We start from the raw sequence: 21,112 nt of genomic DNA, 5'->3' as shown, positions 1-21,112 counted from the left end.
TGTCTTGTGTCCGGCTTCTTTCTCGTTCATCAGACACGCTCGAAATCTTCCGATGCTGCGACGCTCGAGAAGAACCGAGAATTGGCGAAAGAAACTGCTTTCAAGCTACGGGCTCCGACGCAAACGACCGAATGTGAGTGGCGGATGTGCCGAAATAGCCGAACACTATATAGTCTAATTGGTTTTCCTCGGGCAGTTACTAGAGATTATGTGTACTTGAACCTTCGTAGCGTTGGAAACATGTGTTTGGGTTTTCTTGGAGAGCGTATTCGAGCTGTAGGTTCTCCGCGAACGTCGCTTCGTTGGGCTGCTTCCGTAATGAAAGCGTTTTTAGGACTGGAATGGTCGCTTGCGCCTGTACGTTTGCTTCACGGACGTTGGCACGCTCTTAATGATGTTGCGACAATACGTTGTCGTGTCGAGGAGGGCCCTCGCGCAAGAAAATTCACTTGAACGATATACACCTAAGTCCAAGCGCTCCCGGGTTTGCATGGCAGCGGCCCTGTCTCTTCCCACATCTACTTCAACGGCTCGGTTACTGTCGATGGGCGTCCACAACTCCCTTACAGAGCTGACGGAGGCCCATCGCACGGCCCAGCTCCTCCGTCTCTCCCGCACTCGGCCTGGTCGCGCACTTCTCTCTACCCTTAAACTCTCCCCTCTTCCCACCTCACTGCCCATCCCTTCCCACGTCTACTCCCTGCTAACCGTTAATCCCCTCCCTAAGAATATGCACCCTGAACACCACCCGTCCCGTAGAGCAGCGCGAGCCTCCGCGCTCTGGCGTCAGTACGAACGGCAACCCGCCGTGGCTTACGTGGATGCCGCCCCGTACCGCCACTACCCAGCCCATGCCCTTGCAGTCACTGACAACTCTTTTCGACCCACTCTCACTGCCTCAGTATACACTTCGACCTCGGTCGAGGCCGAAGAGGCAGCTATTGCCCTTGCCATCACGCAAACCTCCGCGGAATACATTTTCAGTGATTCCAAGCCTGCAGTCTACAACTACGCGGTTGGACGGGTGGCATCCCCGGCCTCCGGTATCTTGCGTTCCGACACTGTTCCCTCTCGCCCAATCCAAATCATCTGGGTGCCCGCTCACGCGGCCCATCCTGGCAACGAGGCGGCCAATTCCATCGCTCGCGATTCGACTGACCGAGCAAGCCCGCCCCCGCCGGGAATGGATACGCGCGATGCGCTCCTCACGTACCACGATATCACCTTGCACTACCGCCTATCTCGTCTCACCTTCCCCCCACCGCACAAATCCCTTTCCCAGCACCATCAACACTTGTGGCGCCACCTTCAGGCCCACACCTTTCTTACTCCTGCACGTCTTGCCCTCTTCCACCCCGGGACGTACTCGCCGGCCTGCCGCTTATGTGACAGCTCCCGCGCCGATTACAATCACATCTTATTCTCCTGCCCGGCACACTTGCCCCCTGCCTCTTGGCACCTAACCAGTCCGCAGCAGTGGGAGGCTGCTTTGTCCAGCACCGAGCCGGATCTCCAACTCCGGCTGGTGACCTGGGCAGAGGACGTCGCGACTAGGCACGGCCTGGACGCCACAACCGGCAGCCTGAAGGCCGCCCACAACGCTGCTTTTTAATTTTCATTACTTCGGGCCTTCTCAATAAAAGTTTTCCACCACCACCAGCGGCCGTGACAAGGCACTCAGAATTGGCGCTATCTCTCAAGCGAGCAGTGTTGCCCGAAGGTCCGCCATTTTGTTCCGAAGCTATCACTACTCGCGCGCGCAGGAGCTAAACTGAGCACGGCGGCCGACGCCGTTCCATATTTTTATAACTTTATTCAAGTTGCCTCATGCATTAGCTATCGCTACTATAGGTGTGTGCTCATGGACGTGCATCATTACACGTCATCCATACGGTCGTATGTATGTATGTATGTATGTATGTATGTATGTATGTATGTATGTATGTATGTATGTATGTATGTAGTGTGTGTGTGTGTGTGTGTGTGTGTGTGTGTGTGTGTGTGTGTGTGTGTGTGTGTGTGTGTGTGTGTGTGTATGTGTGTGTGTGTGTGTGTGTGTATGTGTGTGTGTGTGTATGTGTGTGTGTATGTGTGTGTGTGTGTGACCCTTTCAGGATTATACCTGAAAGGGTCCCATATCGGGGACGTTACAAGAGGGGTGGGTAACAAAGAACGGCGGAAGTAAGTTGTACATCAGGGGTAACTTGAAGCATCGGCATCGAGAGCGTGCAGATTTGAAATGGGAGCTGTTGGTGGTGAGAACGATATTGCTTGCAAGCTCCTTCCAGTAGAGAGCAGCACTTACAAAAAAGTATTGCTGAAACGGTAAAGTGCGTGCGCGTAATGGCACCACGACGTTTGGGTGGCCAGTGCTTAAGTACTTACCGGGCGGGGTCAGAGTATATGCCCTTTTTGGTGACAGTAAGGACGAGGTAATGGGTGATGTGTAATAGGGTAATGGGAGATGTGTAGGCCACGTTCAAAGTGGGTAGGTAATTGGGGCTGTGGTAATAAAGTATACTGGCGTCACGCGGCCACTGGATTGCACTGGATTGGACGCCCGATCTGGATTGCAATTTTCGGGCGCGATTGGCTCCCTTCCGCAGATTAAGCAAAGAAGCCAATCGCAACCGAGAAATTCGATCCAGATCGGATTCGATCGCGATCAAGAGTGCGCCGTGTGGCACCCGTATTACTTATGCAAGTACCCTAGAGCGTTGTCAGTGTGTCTAACGAACGGGGCAGAATTTATCCCGTTGCCCAGGCAGAACTACAAATGCCACCGAGACCAAATTTAGTGAAAATGGGTGAAACGCTATAAAAAAATCTGTGGGAAGTTAGATGAGTTGGAGCAAACGCAGCTATTGTTACAAAAATAAAACATCTTAGTCATGTTTTAGAACGTGTAATGCGGGCACTATCAGCTATGCTTCCCATTGTATACCGATATCGGTATAGGTTACATCAGGTTTATATTTAGTGGAAATGGGAGGGTGGGGTCATGGTAAGTGCCATGTCTGACAAATTCTTACGTTCCTGGTCTAGTTAGAACCGTTGCACCTTGAACCTCTGTCTTTTCATTTACTTTTGTAATTTTTTTTCATGCATCACAGACGTTTATAGTTGGTTTCCCGAGGTCCTCGGTGACCTAATCAAGCCACCTTGGTTACATTTGGCGAAAATAAGGGGCGCGTTATGGGTAATGTGTAGGCTAAGTTCTAAGTGAGGGGACAAATTACGCCATTTGCAGTAAGTTACACGTGCAAGTGATCCGGAGCTTTATATCAATGTGTTTTACGAACAAAATAGAATTTATCCCGCGGCTCTGGGAGAACTGGGAACGAAACTGAGATCAAGTCTAGCAAAAATAGAGGGGGAGGGGGAGACACTATGGTTAATGTTCCGGTGAAGTATAATGTGTGTTGATTAATTACTGGCTTTTAAACATATCTAACAATAAGTGCTCGAAAGCGTCACTGCGGGCAAGGTTTCCAATGGAAACGTCATATACGGGCAAATTTTTAAAGAATAATTCCAGGAAACTGAAACGCTTATTTCAACTGCTCGAAAGAAACAGCTTCGCTGGAAATATGTTTGTAATTCTGGAAGGTCGCAAACATCCGCTGGCGCATTGTTTTTATTTCTTGTGGATATTGCATGTCTTTTACAGCGAAGCTGTCTATGTCTAGGGTTATATGCATTTTTCGTGTCCGTCAACAGCTCTGCGTGTGCAAGAACTCAGCTCTCGAATTTGATGCAAAATCGCTTCATTCTATGCAAAGCTTATACGTCTAATCACTTGGATGTGCATTTTCAGTAGATTAGTTATCAATAGGCACCATTTTCAAAATCGGTAGACTCTCAGGTAGATAATAAGGGTTTTTTAAATATTTTCCGCTGTGCGACCTGCGTCGGCCATGTGTACGCTCGCACGGCCCTCTCTTTGTCGTCGTTCCAAGCGCTTGCGTGCCTATAGTTTCCTTCCGCTCCCCCGCCGTGGCGGTCCCGTCGCGCACGTCTTGTTTCCTCCAGCTCCCCGAGGTGGCGGGACTCTTCCACGCGAATGTAAGCCGCCGATCAAGACGGCAGATCAAAATAAGTGTGTGTCCGTGTGTCTTCGGGATGACCGCCGTCGCCGCTCAAGAGAAATAAAATTTGCTCATACCTTTGATCTAAATTCGGTGTCACTTCTATGTCGTGTGCTAAACTGCTTCACTGGTAACCCACCTTCGCAGCAGTGGAATGGAGCGTGATTTTTTTTTATTTTGACTACTTTGTTGTGTGTATCCTCGACAATACTATTGCCTTAACTAGCGATATATTTGTGCTGTATACTTACACATTAAGTAGTATTATTTGTTGAATTATTAAAATTGTAGCAAATGTCAATTTTTTTATGCGCTGTATCTGCTACTGTGTGGGCTCAGTGACATTTGTCAAGCACTTATTGTCTTTCGTCACTGCATCATCTTGAGATGTTCTATGATTTCAGGGAATCTGAATTAAAATAATTTTTGGACCTCCATAGGTACACCATGTGGGATTGATAATCACGTATACGGCTGGTAATTATAAAACCAAGTGACAACCGCATTTCCGGGCTCCTTCTCTTAATGCAATAGTAATTCCGCAGTATATATATGAAGGAAGGAAGGAAAGATAGAGAAAGGGAGGGAGGGTCAGATGGTTTGCGGTTTGCCCCTACCACTCGAGGGCATTGTCCGGCGGCGGTAAAGAATGGAAAAATCTTTTAACAAAGGCATAACCTAACGATTCTACGATGGGAAGCCAAGGACGGTAGAAAAGCTTGGATTGTATTGCTTTGATGCTGCAATGACAAGAATAGTTTGATATGATAAATCGAGCGACTCAGTTCTGAATTGGTTTTTGTGTTTAGTTATGGTTTCAATGGAGAGGGTCACAAACAGGCACTGGAGTAGTCAAGTTTGGGACGTAGAAAGATTTTATAGGCTAGTAATTTCATAGAAGGGGCAGAGGAAATGTTACGTAAGTGGTCAAGTGCACTGTTAGCAGAATTTGTGGTTGGTATGAAGTGACCAATTACGATCATGGGAAATAGGCACGCCAATGTATTTAAACGAATCTGCAGCAGTCGTGCTGCTATTGTCAATGATGTAAGTTGGGGAACATAAGTTGCAATGGCTGTTGAAACTAATTAGCGTGGTTTTACTTGCATGCAGTGTCGTAATCAGCCAGGTTTCGCACCATTCTTGCATCTTATGGAGGTCAATTTGGAGAGTGGAAGCATCGGCTGAACCAACGCTTGCCAGAGGAAACGTTAGTTGGTAGGTAATTTATCTAAGTTAGGAAGACGAGTGGTCCAAGAACGGTTCTTTGGGGTAGGCAGAGAAAACAGGAAAGAGGAGGCAAGTGTGAATTTACGTGGGGGAATTGTTGGCGGTTGGTTGGAAACGTTTGAACTCAAGATACGACCGACTTATGTAGGTTTAAGCTGGAAAGTTTGAGTGGCACACGGAAATTGGGGACCTTATCGAAGGCATTTTCAAAGTCTAAGCAAATTAAATCTAGAGCAATGTTTAGGGCGAGGAAAGAGTGAATGCCTAATTGGGTGCCACAAGAGAAGCCTTTAGGAAGCCATGTTGTTTATGGAGGAAGAAGTTCATAGTTGACAGGAAGTTGGGAACGTTAGAACAGATTGTGTTCCTTAATTTTTGGACGGTTGCTAGTAGTAATAGAAACAGGACGATGCTTCTTACGACATGATTTAGGGCGTTGCTTGAAAGCTGTAATGACCTTACCAATCCTCCAGTCAAGTGGTACAAATCCTGTGTCAATTGCCACTGTTAAAAAATTTCACCATAAAGATACTATAGAAAGGTGTTAGGTGTTCTAAACTTTTTTTCGCGTCTATACCATTCATTCCTGCTAACGATGAATTCTTTAGTGAATACCTTTGTGATTTCGTGGGGATGAAAAGTAGTCATATCCAAGGCGGAGCAATACAAAGACTGGAAAACGGGAAGGTTATCGCTCGGAAGTAGCGGCGTAAGGAAAAGGGAGGCGCAACTGAACGCCCTTTGGGAGCATACAGGGTGTTTCAGCGAACACTTTCAAAAAATTTTAAAGGTTGTCCTGTGGCAAATAGAAAAATTCTAATTCATGAGCTGGTCTACTCGAAGAGGCGGACATTACTTGCATAAAAAAAATCGAAATGCATAATCGACTAATTAACAAAAAATCACTAATTCAGTTTTTCTCTAATTGCCTTATATGACCCTTATTGCAGTTTACTCATTCTAGCCGGGGAGTTCGCAAAGCGGATCCACTTGGAACGAATTCTCAGGATGGCACCAGTTTCGAGATATTTCCGAACTTTGCGGAGAAATGCGTTGGCGTTCCAGTTACTTTCTTAACAAAACGTCGTTTTATGCATTGAAGCACCAAAGTAACTGGAATGCTGCGCTGCCTCCCCGCTTTCCTCCCCGCGCGCGCGAGATTGAGCCGCGATCGTCGGTTCCCCTTGCGAAGCGGTCGCGAAATACGTAGTTGCTGCCAGAAAACAATGCCGCCACCCTCCCATCCCCCCACGGCCTTTCGCGCGACGGAAGACGGTGCGTTTCCTGTCAGCTTTCCTCTCTTGCGCGCGCCAGATTGAGCCGCGATCGTCGGCTCCCTTCACGCGCTTTCACTCGCACATACAGCATACGGCGCGCGGCGACGGTGTTATCGCCCTTGGACTTTATACGGAACATCACGGCGAAGCGACGCCGACGGTAAAAATGCGCCTGGAGTGTTCGTATAATTGCTATCGCAATAAAAGCGCGTCACATGCCCGCTTGAAGGCGCCCTGATCGCAGGGCTCTTAAATGTGCTTCGTATGCGAACAGTGCATTTAGCCTGTCTGCTGCCTGGTCTGCTTATCGCTATCATGAACCGCCGCGAAGCAAGCACATCTCTGGCGTAAACCGCGCAGCCAACGCCTACGTCACTGCCCTTTCACTTTTATTGCGATAGCAATTATATGGACACTCAAAAGCAGATTTCTGCCGTCGCCGTGAGGTTCCGTATGACGTCAATGGAGATGAAATCGTCGCCGCGCGCCGCCGAACGCTGTATGTGCGAGTGAAAGGGGCGAGGGATGCGCGCTTTCACGGGGAGTGAACGCACGGCGGAGAACAAACGCGCGTTCTGCGCTGTGCTCTCTTAAGGGCTGCAGAAGTCGGCGTCTCTTTCCTCCTCTACAATCACCATATATGTAGAGTAAACGTACCTTCTTACGACGCGTGAAAGGCTGTGGGGGAGGGGGGGGGGAGGGGCAGGGAAGGGAGGCGACGTTTAGCTGCGGCACCAAGTGCCTATTTATATCAGATGCTCCGGCAACAGTCACCAACGCCGCACGCATTTTGAGCGAACGCGGGCAAAACGCCGGCGGCGTCGACAACAGTTCTGCGTGTTGCCGGTGCTGCTGCATGTCCAAGTTTATACAGCTGATAAAGCTGCTATCATTACTCCGTATATAGCTCTCTTCAAATTTGCTATCGCAATTGATGCTTCGCCTTTCAGGTGAAACTGCGACAACTTTTTTAAGCAGCAGCACACCAGGATATTGCTCTGTTCGGTCATACGTGGCACGTTTGAGAGCCCTGCAATGACGGCGCCCAAGTTGTCTGTAGCGTTTCTTTTAAAACAGCGGAGCTGTTTTAAAAACCCGCCGTAAGTCCGTGCCGCGTTAACAGAAAATGTGGGCCGATCCTGGCGGTTGTGCAGAAAGGGTCCATGCGTAATGGCATATACCCCTGTTAACTATCGAAGCATGGTTGGGACTACTTAAGCTTAGTCAGTCATCGATAGCCAATCAACAGCTAATTGATCATCCATCAATAATCAATAAATTCCGGAAAATGCTGGGGATGACTCGATAGGGCTTAGCCTAGCCCAAATACGTGGCCAATACCTTGCGATAGCCAATCGATAGCCAACCGATCAATAATCAGTAAATTGCGGAAAATGCTGGGGATGACTTGGTAGTGATTAGCCTATGTACATAAACGTAGCCAATACCTTGCGATAGCCAATCAATAGATAATCGATAATCGATCAATAATTAATAAATTCCGGAAAATGCTGGGGATGACTTGGTAGTGGTGGTTGAAGTGTACAACGGAGACGACGATTTGGCAGAAGAATTGCCATTTGCACCGGCGAGAGATGATGAGTCGTCGGATGATTGCTACTAAGCCTGTACATTGCTATACATAGTTGTCCATAATAAAGTCTTTTAGTTGCCATAACATTTGCCTTCCTTTGTGAAAAGCTGGGCTTAGCATTTTCCTGACTTGTGAAAACTGGGGCTTAACCCTTCCAAAAGTGGTGAAGGGGCTTTGCAGTTGCGTTGCAGAGTTGAAGCTCACTTTAGCTTGTGGGTTGGCATAACATAACTTGGCATAACCTTGAAAAAACTTGGCGTAACCTTGCAAAATTTTACTTGGCATTACCTATAGCAAAACTTGGCATAACCTAGCAAAAGTTAGCATAACCTAGCAAAAACTGCAAGACGCTAGGTGATCACTAGCCCCGTGTGTCTTAAGCCTTGCACGACTTAGTACAAGCTTCTTCAATTTTTTTTTAATTTATTGCATCACACTGAAGATTGCTTTATGGTCACTGTAGTGCACATCAATGGCTTCCACCCTAACCGCATTCGCAACGTTCATCGTGGGCCTTAAATCTATACCATACAGGAGAAGTGATTCGTCGTGGGCTCGGCAGGGTTAATGTGGCAGCAAATTCCCCCACTCACGGCTAGAGAAAAATCACGACGTCATCAGTCATGCGTTCGACAACACAAAGGGGTGTGACTCTTCTGATGCGTTTATTTTATGCCATATGCCTGCGTATGCGTGACGCTCAAGGGTAGGGCTATACCATTAACTGCTTTATAATTTTAAACTCTTTCTTGCTGGAAGATATATTTTTTAATGAAGAGTCGTTTTTACAAATGTCCGTATAATCCTTGGTGTTTTAAACTTAGTGTACGTATACCGTAGCTTTAAATAAAATGCCAGGAAATTAAAACGCAGCCTTCGCTTATGTCGGCTTTTTCATGGTTAGCGATGGGCACCTGCTCTGTTGGAAAACAATTTTTTTTCGTAATGCTTTATTGTAATGTTGAGCAATATGTGTTGTTGGCCGAGTTGGTTCATTATACAGAATAAATGAGAAGAGCGCAAAAAAAAAAAAAAAAACACGGACAATACATGTTTCTTGTATGGTCTTTTGTTACCATGCACGCCATGACATTTTTTAAGGCATGTACACACAGGGTTCCTCCTGCGGTACTTGGCCGGGTTTGGGTTATAAACGGAGGGCTTGGGCCGGGCTCAGGTCGGAAAATCAGGTCCGCGCAGTGCTCTATTCAACGCACATTTAACATCGGGAACATTTACAAAATAAGGCTGTAAAATGTTATTAAATGATTTCTGTATTATTATTACACCCACAGCCTAATAAAGTGTCTTTAAACAAACTAATAGTACCTTAAATGCTTGAGCAGAAATTAATCTTACTGATGTACTGCGTACTCGAACGCGAAGTATTTGTAGATACAACTAATATTTCTACCCTTACGAGCCGTAACAGTACAATGGCTTTATGTACCAATTTCTTACTTTTTCAAATAAGCGCAATACATGGAAGATTTATTCTTTTTATGGGTATTATGCACTGGAACGAACCACCATCTGACACTAAAGTTCAAGAAACATGCTAATGTTTTCTGACTACACTTAGCCACAGATGTAATACCTTGAATACTGTATGCTGTAACGATATTCATGCACACTTTTCCATGTGTACAACTATGTGTGCACACGTTTTCTATGTTATGGTCCTACTGATTTTATTCCGTGGTTATTTTTCTTTTTGGAAAGTGTACAGTCTTTATTTGTGTTGTTATATGATTTATTTTCGATGTTACTCTTGCTCTAATGCCCTAAGTAAGTTATCAGGTTAAGTAAGTATAACATAGCAAGTTATCCTCTCTTATTCTATTTTCAATGCTTTGTTGCCGATATGGGGCTAATTGCTATCTGGTAAATGCTCAAAGGACGTTTCCTGTGATATTTTTGTAACTCTGGGACCTCTACTCGCACGAATGCTCAATGTATGAATGAATAAAGCGGAGAGTTAACACTCCAATTGCCCTTCCTTCGATATCGATCTCTTTTGGCCGTGTTGTCAATTGCTATTATACTTACCAACAGTTATCGGAGATTCCTTGTAATAAGCTGTTTTATTTAGGCAGTCGAGTCGGTTTTAAACGTGGTCTTCTGAATACTCCGGTTTCCCTCCGTGAGCCTTCTCCTCGGGGGCAGCGTTTGCTAACCGTGCTTGGGCGTGGAAGACACGGGCACATCTGTACATTTGGGTGGTTCTTGATTAATGTCATAGCAGCACACTATAAATGGGGCGCAAATAAAAGATGTAGGCACCACACATGTTGGAAATTACTTAACACAAGAATATACACTAAGCAAGGACCATAAGGGACGTCAATTATTGGCGCGAATGCGTGCCGTTGCTCCTCTAATTGAAATACTTTATTCCTGTCTTTGTGATGCCAACAGAAGCTGCGATAATATTGGTAGCCCCTTCTTTTTTTGATCCTAAATCCCTTGTAGACCAAATTGTTAGGTTCTCAATTAAACCTACACATCCAACAGTTTTGGTGTCTGCGTCTTCTTGTTGTGTCCAGTTTAAATTGCGCTGGTAACATGTGCAAAGAATCTAGCTACAAACTAGCCCGTTTAACAGCATTACTATACATTGGGTTGACCTGCGACACGTCGTTATTCCTCCGCTATTTGAAAGTGTTCTTACAAGACATCGAAAACTTCGGACGGCGACGACTCTTGACTTATCGGACTCGAAATCACTTGACTCTATACCGGTTCGCCTTGCGTGACTCGTCGATGTTCAATGAACCACGCTTCTCCACCACCAAGTTGAAGCGACTGTCATGTATCAGCGAATTTGAAGCCTTCATTGCGACCTTTTCGGCGGTTACGGTTACAGGTAGATTGGATGCCATTCCCACGATGAAAACTGAACCATTCGCTCTTTAACCTCGTGCCTCGGGTGCCACTCTGTCTGGACATTGTCAAAATTGCGCCATACTTTCGAATTCGTCGTCTTGTCTGTTCCGATTGGCTAAGATGGCTACTACGGCCTCTCTGATTGGCTCAAAACGACGCCATTGCGGAATTCTACGAGTGTCCAGAATGGCACCCGGAGTCTTTATTCAAGAAGTTTAAATCAAACCTCGACGAAAGTTTGTCGCTGTTGACACTAATACAAACAAGAAGGTTCTGTCCAACTACTCGTCAGTAGTATACCGTGTTGGGGGTATTGCCGAGACAGTCGGTTGCAGGGTGGCAGCGGCATCATTTCGTGCATGCAGACAGCAGTTCCTCAACGGAAAGAGCAGCAAGAGGAAGCATTTTCTCTGGCGAGTCTTAGCAGAAGCGAAGCTCCCTTACAAGATGACGTCTGTTGATTCAAGTGACCGAATTCTTTGCTGATCGTCGCAGATTCTTGGGCTGCTCAGACACGTTGACAAACGCGGAGGACAGATGACTGGCAGACAACGAAGCTTCGTCGCGGACGACCGAACGTGAGTGACTATAGGCTAAGCCTCGCGTCAGGTGTGAATCGTGCTCTTAATTGGGTGCGAGATAATACTTCAAAAATGAAGCTATTTGAAATTCACTGTTTGTTGTTCACCAATTGCTGCAAATGATGTGCTTCAAGCTTTCGAGCATCGAAAACGTGTCGAGGTTATCTTGGAGCGTGTAATTGAGCAGGCCAGTGTACCAGGCAACAATGAAACCTTGTTTCCATGCACGGGAGGCACAAGGATACTTGAATATAAAACCAGAGGAATCGTAAAAAGGTTCACTAGGCTAGCTCTGCTCCGCAGAAGGCGAAAAAATGGCGCGCGGGGTGATCTGTAATTTCATTCAGTGTTTTTTTACATACGTCATCGGCGTCAAATAATAAACACTGCTCCGGCAAATTTGGTTATCGAAGACATAACAGCGCAAAATAAAATTATAAGGGGGTACAGAGAAGAGATTAGGAGGAACCTTTAGCCTCGGGCCTCTTATCTAAGTACTTCGGAACGGAGAAATCGTTTTTCGCGGTAACCACGTGGTACCCCTATTTTAATGAGGCTTGTTGCGTTAAAAAAAAAAAAGTTATCTAGGAACTGTAGGAAAGAGATTTTTTATTAGGCCGTCAATATTTTCAATAAAATTGTTGAAAATCGCAAAATTAAAAAATGAAGAAATTTAAACGACACTATCAAGTTTAAAAATCTAACTCCGCAATAAAAATTGATATCGCGATTCTGTTAACTTACAGTGTCGCCTCGGCACATTAACGCAATGCTCTACCCAATCAACCACTGGCTACCCACCTACCCAGCAAACCTATATATATATATATATATATATATATATATATATATATATATATATATATAGACAGATTGACAGATATATATAGACAGATTGACAGATATATAGACAGATAGATAGGTAGATAGATATATAGCGTCCAGAAAGTTCATGAAACACCCAAATAATGCTGACGCATTAAAACAGTGCACATGGCCCTTTCAATTGTCAGTTATAACTCGATCGCGCTTGGCTCTTTTCCGCATCTCGCACAATGGAACCAATCGCAATCGAGAAATTCGATCCCGTTCGGACTCCAGTGCCCCTTGTGACTGGGGTATTCCTCAGGGCAGCAAGGAGACAGTGGACAACTGCCGAAAAAAAACAGAAAAAAAAAACAGGTATCGTTAACGTCGAAAGCATGCGTTACCTGCATCGTATATACCACCGCGAGAGAATAAATCTACGCCGCCCACGATACCCTCTCCCCGGAATACATCGACGTCCACTAGGAGTCGGAGAGCTCGCGTCGCACGGTGTCCATATTCCGTACAGCTCCGCGCACTGCGTAAAATACTCGGTGCGTCGCAGCGCGGACCGATCTCGGACTGTATAGGAGAAAGCTTCTTGACGATTCGCCACGGCCGCTTGAGATGAGGAAACCGGCGCACCTTATATGTACGTAAATGGGCGCACCCGGGCACGATAAATAATCCGCTTTGGAGAGAGAGCGACCCATGTCCGCATAATACACTTGGCGATGATGAAGCCGCATCGCCGCGTGCCTGCGGTGTCTGTCGACGCGCCCCTCGCATCGAGAGGCTTTCTTTTCTTTTGCCGACGTATACCGGCGTGCGCGACGCTTTTGTTCCGACCGAATTACGACGACGACTTGCCGGGACTGCCATAGGCGGGAAGAGGGTGGGTATAGCTCGCTAGGATGAAGGCAAACGCTCGCGATCCGCGCACATAAATAACGTGGCAGGCCGGTATAGTGTCGTCGTCGTCGCCTCTGCGGAGCTCATAGGCGGGCGCGCCGTGCCGAAGAAACCTTTTGCATTTAAATTGGTAATTCGCGCGGACGGCGCGAAAAAAACTCGCCGCTTGCGGCTGACAGCTGATTTCCATGGACAGCGCGCGAAGCGCGCCCTGGCGGACGCCGCCGCCGCCGCGTTCCTCGCACGGTTCGTTCTTTCGCGGACGTCGTCGTGTCGTTGCGGTGGCAGCGCCTCCTGGCTTCCTTTGCGGTTATACTTTGTGCACCCGTGCGCTTGGCCGCCCCACGACAATGCGATCATGGCAGGCCTGCCGGGTCCCGCCCGCAGAGTCGAGAATCACTTCTCTTTGCTTCTTGGCTTCGAAGCCGCCACCCGCGGCGCAACGAGAACGTGTCGGTGTGTTTGCAGCGGCGGCCGCTAGGGGGAGTGAGGTGAGCCGTCACGTGACCGACAAGGCGAGCGGGCGGGCTCTGGGGGTATGTGATGAGACGGGCGTGTAGCTCCATGATGGTAAGAAAGAGAAAGGGGAAAGGGTATGTCATTACCATTTCTCTTCTTTTTTTTTTTCGTCGAGATGTATTCTTTACAAGTGGAATTCGAGCCAGGAACCGTTTCGATGAGAATCGGTGAAATTTTGATTTCGCCTCGGTAGGCGTTCCGCTCTTGCCTCCCACACGTTTATAGACATCGAAACTTGTTCGCGGAAGGACGAGGCTGTTAAAGCTACCGGAGGACTTATTTTAGAGACTTGGGTGAAAGTTTTCGCAATTCGTGCCACGGCACCTCTGCTGCTCTGGAAGTTAGCACATTAATCTGATTGCTTGTTTCGTTCTTAGCTGCGATAAGCTCGACCCCTATCTTTGCTTCAGCCAACAACGTTATGGCGCTTTCGTCGTTGGCCTGCTTGTCTGAATTATAAGGCAGGGATAGACAGATATATCTGGCTATATCAGTTAGATGATGGCCGGAGGGGGATAAGACCGCGGCGATGCGAACGCTCCGCAAAGTTTAACGATGACGAGAAGCGACCTGTACCGGATCGTCGAAACGAGTCATGTAGGGTTGAAAACACAATGTCTCGAAGAAAGCGATGGTGAAGGCCGCACGAAGAAGGCAACGACATATTTTATTAGGTTAAGAGAACCTTTGACAACAGGGAACGGGGCGTGCAAACGACAGTGCAAATCCTGCTACGATTGCGGGAACGCCGTTCGACGAAGGTCGACGAAGTAGATAACAGCGAAGGCTACACAAAGACAAAATGAGTCTTGTTATAAAAATAAATTCTGGAGGTGTTGCGTGCCAAAACTGCGTTATGATTTGAAGCACGCCGTAGAGGGAAACTCCAGAATAATTTCGACCACCTGGGGTTCTCATACCGTGCACGAACGTGAAACCAGTGCACGGTACACGAACGTTTTTTGCAATCCGGCTCCATCGGAATGCTGCCGTCGCGGCTGGGATCGAACCCGCACCCTCGTGCTCAGCAGCGCAACGTCATAGCCATTGAGCGCCCGCGGCGAGTAGAAGTCCTGCTATGACTACCGGAACGCACTACGACGAAAGCGACGGCAAATGGTGCACGAAGAAGAGAATGGCAGTCATGTTATAATTACCGAATTGCTATGTGACGAAAACCACGGTGACTCAGAAGACAATTACAATCATGATTAGATTTTGGGAACACCGTAAGAAAGTGACCACGAACTCGTAGGCTGATCGTAGACAGTTGCAGTCGTTAAGATTACGGGAACGCTCTATGACGAAAACGACGGCGAAGGCTGCACAAACACATTGATAGACACGTTATGATTACCTGATCGCTTTACGACGATAGCGAAGGCTGCATGAAGGCAGTTACCATCGTTATGAATATGACAACGCTGTGCTGCAAGAGCATCGACGAAGGCTGCACGAAAACGGTTTTGATTACGGGAATGCTTCACGACAAAAATGAAGGCGGAGGCTCCACAAAGACCATTACAAGCGTGGTATGATTGCGGGAACACCGTACGACGAAAGCAACGCTGAATCTGCAGGAAGGCAGTTAGTCACGTTATGATTAGGATATTCTTTCACGACAAGAACGACGGCGAAGGCTGTGCAAAGACAGTTAGTGCCGTGTTATGATTACGGGAACACCGTTTGACGAAAGCGACCGTGGACACCTGTAGGAAGGCTATTGTTAGTCACGCTATTACGGGAACGCTTCATCGCGGAAACAATGAAGGCTGCACAAACAGTTGGCAACCCTATGGTAACGGTAACACTGTACGACGAAATTGATGGGGAACGCTGCACGAAGGCCGTTACAATCATGTCATGATGCCAGAACGGTTCACGTAGAAAGTGTGGGCGAAGGCTGCACGAAAACAGTTCAGTTATATCACGATTTAGGAACGCTGTACGACGAAAACCTCCGTGAAGGCTGCACGAAAGCATTTATAGTAATTTTATGATTACAGGAACGTTTCACGACGGAAACACTGGTGAGGCTCCACAAATAGTTGGTCAACTTATGGTTGCGGTAACAGCTGTACGACGAAAGCTATGGCGAAGACTGCACGAAGAACACGGTCGCTGTCCTCTTACGATTACTTAAACGCTGTGCAATAAAGCGTTTGCAATGGCGGCGCGAAGAAGATGATGGAAGCGTGCCTGTCACATAACTTAAGACGCGTTCTTGATTCAAACTCACGCCAGATCTGCCCACAATTCTCGCGTTTGTTGCGAGCATCGCAGGGCCGCTGCTTTCTTTCGTAGGCTTCTAGAAAGTTTTTGGATGAACCCACTTCGCGTCAAGAGGGTGGCAGCCCTATAGGCTCCGTTTTGCCGCCATCTTTGCACCTTTCTGCATGGTGGATCTGGTGCACGAACAATTTGCACCTCAATTCAGCCTATCTCTGTGCATGTCGGCTGGGATCACCAGCAGATGAAAACTGGACTGGCAGATGAAAACCCCGAAGAAGCATTGGCCTGCCAAGTGGAAATCCCTGGGACCAACGTTACACTGCTCAGTCAGGGCTAGGCACTCTTAACGGGTGTACCTTGGAAGTGGGAGCAACATGTACGATCACGAGTCCCTCGACAAGCAGGCTGCTCTGCAGAACACTCAACACTTTATTTAGCCTGGCAGAGAAGCTTGCTTCCGTTGTCTTTTAAAAGCTGCAGTCGAATGAGAAATGAGAGGGATGGTACTGTACATCACAGCCGAACCGGCGGCCCAAGGTAGTTTACTACATACACAAACATACATACCACAAGCACTTAAACAAGGTAGGTCTACAAAAGAACGTAAATATAAACAAGACACACAAAAAAGCTAAATAATATGCACCTATACGTTAATTAGAAGTTCATGTCTATTTTTATTTTAATTTAATTTTTTATTTAGAAAGATCGCACGGGAATACGGAGACGCATAGAGTGAGGGGGGCATATGGTACAATTTTATAACAAAATACAATCGGTAAAAAGATATCGATGTATACAAGGATTCAGTAATTTGCACAAAACGAAGAAATCTGCATATAACAGAAACCAGACAGATGTTAGAAAAAATGTGGTTGATCCCTCTTATATAGGAATCGGTATAGAACACGAAAGTGAAACGTGTCTTCACAGAAGTAGTGTAATGTTTATTGCACATTGATATATAATGTCTATTGGTGTTTTGTGGCTAAAGCGCCCTTAGGCGTTGATGCACCCACGCTGACGCCTGGTGGCACGTCTCCTCCATCACGACTACCAACGTCGATGACCATGAGCAACCGTCGTGCATATGGAAGCTGCACTACGCTGCACACGCTAGCACAACGCGAAAGACGAAGCACGTAACTGACACACTAATACAACGCGCAAGACAAAGCACGTAACTGAATCGTCACCGAGTCAAATCAGCGCGTACAGCGCGTCGTAATTGCAGCCTCCGCGATCAACTTCAGAAACATTTTCAGAGCTAATTGCGGAGGCCACGCTCCGCTGTGCTGAGTACGGTGAACGCCACCTAGGTGGCGTTGGTAGTGCTTCTTGATGCCAGCGTCCCTTCGAATGCTGGCATCGAGGCGTCTTAGTGCTGAGACCACCGAAGAGTTCACTGTCGGTGCGCGTTAGTGTCATAATGCAGTACTTCTCTTTTCTGCTCGTAGGCGGCGGCACCGCCCCGAGCAAGAGCGCGGGTACACGGAGGAGTGTTAGATATATAAGGCGCGTCTGTGTAGCTCTCTGCAAATGCGTTTGTGGCGCAATGGGTTAAACGCTCGGCGATCTATCGTCGCGGACCGAGAGGTCGTGGGTTCGATTTCCAAATTTTGCATGTTTGTGGAACTTTTTCTTCTGGTTTCTTTCTTTGTATTATGTTCGTGTATGTTCGTGTGACGTATTTCCGTGACGGAAATACGTCAGTGAAGTCTTGGTGGACCCCGGCATAAAACACTTTCGTGTTAAAAAAAGAAAAGAAAAAAAAAGGAAGTTACGTTGCGTTAGGACGTTTTACATTGCGTAATGTTAAAAAGAGAAAAAAAATTATCACAGGCTCAACGCGTGACAATGCATTGAAATTATAATCGTAATCGCATTGGTAAGTAACCATAATCCCTTCAGCCGTGCACGTGTACATATTTGTGTTCGCGACTTACTTTTGCCATTTCTGTGCAGTTGTGGCAAGGAATAGACCACAAAAACTTACCTTTGGGTAAATTAAACGTTCTACATATCTCAAGGACTTTCATTTTACGTCTGAGGGAAATTTATCGCTACCGAAAGTCGCTTTGGAGAAGGCACTACAGTGTTTGACGGGAGGTGCGACTTGGGACGTTTCTGTAGCAATTGCGAAATAATGTTCTTTCTTTCCAGTAACGCTTGCAACCAATAATTAACTTGTGCAGGTAATTCACACTAGTGATTGAATTCTTTTTTTATGAAGAAACCTATCATCACAGAGTGCTCAATACTTAGGTACTTAATCACTCTGTAATTATGGTGACTCATCATAAAATGCAGAAAGAGTCAGTCTACAACCTTGACTTGTTCTTAATGGAGTCTGCTGCACCTTGGCATAAAATTATGTAAATTTCGTACATTTATCGACAGTCGATCATAATTCGTGACTGAGGGGGATATACTAATTCAAATATTGCGCAGTGTGGAGAAAAACATTTGGCCAAATTACTGCAAAAGGCGGCATGATTTTTAAGCGAAGTAATGCTATCCGTATGGCTGTTCCAGAGACGGATAGCGCGAGGAAGTGGCGAAAAGTTAAACCCATCGCAGTGAATAATCCGTCACAGTGAATAAATTTATGGAATAATGACAGCAGTGCAATGTCACGGCGAGTACTCAATGACTGTAACGATAGTTCGCCTTTGATCAGCTTTATGCTAGACCGGGCACTGTAATTATGAACAATAAACGACTTGCCCTATGCGGAATTATTACGAGCGCTTCAGTTAGGTATTTCTGATGTGGCAACCAAATGGGAGTCGCGTACTCAACCTGGGGTGCCACGAATGTTAAATAAGCCGGTTTGCGCAAGGCAGATGGAATAGGATATAGTACTATTGTTAATGTGGTAGATAAACTGCGAATGAATAGATTTACAAGTGAAATACACTGTTTTACACTGTGACACGTTTAGTGTCATGAGCCATGTATTACACCACTGGTTCACTATCTCTAGGGCTCGTTGGAGCGCTATATGACCATCACTGTTGGTTATTGGATGCTAGATTATGCAATCATCGTCGAATATTCGTATGCAACACGATATGTTGTTTGGCAGATCATCGTCATCATCATCATCATCAGCCTATATTTATGTCCACTGCAGGACGAAGGCCTCTCCCTGTGATCTCCAATTACCCCTGTCTTGCGCTAGCGGATTCCAACTTGCGCCTGCAAATTTCCTAACTTCACCACCCCACCTAGTTTTCTGCCGTCCTCGACTGCGGTGTGGATCAGAGAACAAACGGGGATAGCCGATATTCTAGTTGACATTAAGTGGAAGAAATGGAGCGGGGCAGGCCATGTAATGCGTAGAATGGATAACCGGTGGACCGTTAGAGTTACAGAATGGCAGATCATTTATATACACCATTTTATGGAAGCATTTAGATGCCGCCATATTGGGCTGATAACGCTTCTGTTTTCTGTCTTTAACAACTAAGTTTACGGCACTACAGTCGATTTGCAAGCATGAAAACAGTTGTATAAGTGCGTTCAGCGTTTCATGACCATGTTAGGTGACTTAACGTCTAATAAAACTAAATTGTTCGTGTAACATCCCAAGATGGCGGCGCCTATGAATCGAATATAAAATCGTCTATAGATTAAAAACACCAGATGCCCAAGGACGCTTCCTTGCGGCACACCAGAAGTAATGTTATATTTGGGGGAATTAGAAGTTATTAACGGAGGTGAATTGCTTTCGATTAGACAGAACATTACGTAGCCATGACAATGTACAGGAGTCCAGTTTTAATGCAGAAAGTTTCGATATGAGGCGGCAATGTGCAACACGATCAAACGCTTTGGAAAAGTCAAGGAATAAGCAGTCGGTCTGTAAGTAGTGATTCATGTTAAGGTGGATATATGTTGTAAATTCGAGTAACTGTTTATTAGCCAAATGAGTTTATTAGCCAAACCATGCCCTCTACCGTGGTGTTTATCGGTGCCATGTAATCGTAGTCGGAATCATGTACAAAGGGTACATGTGACCTATCTTCACAAGTGAACACGGACGTGAAAAAGGAATTGAAAACCGTTGAACACTCACTCTCAGAAAGGGCGATTGCGTTATCATCGTGTAACAGAATGCGGTTACTCTCTTGACTAGGGCTTATTGTTTTCTAAAACTTTGTTTGATTGTTCTTCAGTAATTGTGGAAGGTTGTTGGAAAAGTACTTATCCTTTGGTGTGCATAGAGCAATTCAATATAGTTTAAGGTAGGCTTTGTATTCAATCCGCGATAAAGGCGTTCGTATACGCGCCTGGCGTACTTGTACAGCTTTTTTTTTAATTCTTCATGCGATTAAGCGTTTGAAGTGCGGAGCACTTTAGGGGCCCGGAATGTCGTCCCTTGTCGATGAGTGTCAAGCACAACACAAGGTGTGACGGCAAAAAAAGTATCACTCTCAAGCCGCGCGAAAATAAAAATTGCTCGTCGGGCTGCAGATTCGAACCACCGACTTCCGGGTTGCGAGACCACCACGCTAACCGATTCAGCCGCTGTCGTTTTTTTTTCTTGCATTTTTTTTTATTTCGTGGTATTTATTATCAGCCACTGTCGGTTCATCATACGCTCCCTTAAAAGCGGGCTTTTATAGGGGGAAGGAAGAAGAAGTTTGGTTCGACACAGTTGCACTGCTGTCTCGCTCCCGAGTGTTTTTGATTTTTTCGACGTTTCGTCAACCAGAATTGTCGAAGACGTCGGACGACTCGCCAAGATACCTTCCCTACCGGAGGCCGGGGGCGCCTTCGCCTCCCGCCGCTTCGATATGACCCTGCAGAAGAGCCCGATCTGGTAGCAACGGGAGCTCCGCCATGACTACGCCTGACCTGACACCGGGACAGAGGCAACCAAGTGACCCTGAGAGCAACCGTGAATGTAAGAGATATAAAGCTACAGAAACAGACGACGAGTCTACGCTTATTGATGACTGTGACATAGCTGACATCACA

General features: G+C 46.4%; 1 protein-coding gene across 2 annotated transcripts in view; it reads left to right on the top strand.

The window, feature by feature from the left end:
- LOC119432765 (doublesex- and mab-3-related transcription factor A2-like) overlaps window positions 1–21,112 on the top strand; it is a 66,082-nt gene continuing 44,970 nt past the window's right edge. For both annotated transcript variants that reach the window (XR_007464437.1, XM_049659054.1), the window contains exon 1: window positions 1–133. The gene's annotated coding sequence lies outside the window, so the exon portion shown is untranslated. The remainder of the gene's footprint in view (window positions 134–21,112) is intronic.

The sequence above is a fragment of the Dermacentor silvarum genome, chromosome 11 (genome assembly GCF_013339745.2).
Source record: "Dermacentor silvarum isolate Dsil-2018 chromosome 11, BIME_Dsil_1.4, whole genome shotgun sequence".
NCBI classification, from domain to species: Eukaryota; Metazoa; Arthropoda; class Arachnida; order Ixodida; family Ixodidae; genus Dermacentor; species Dermacentor silvarum.
This window is presented reverse-complemented; position numbering and strand designations above follow the sequence as displayed.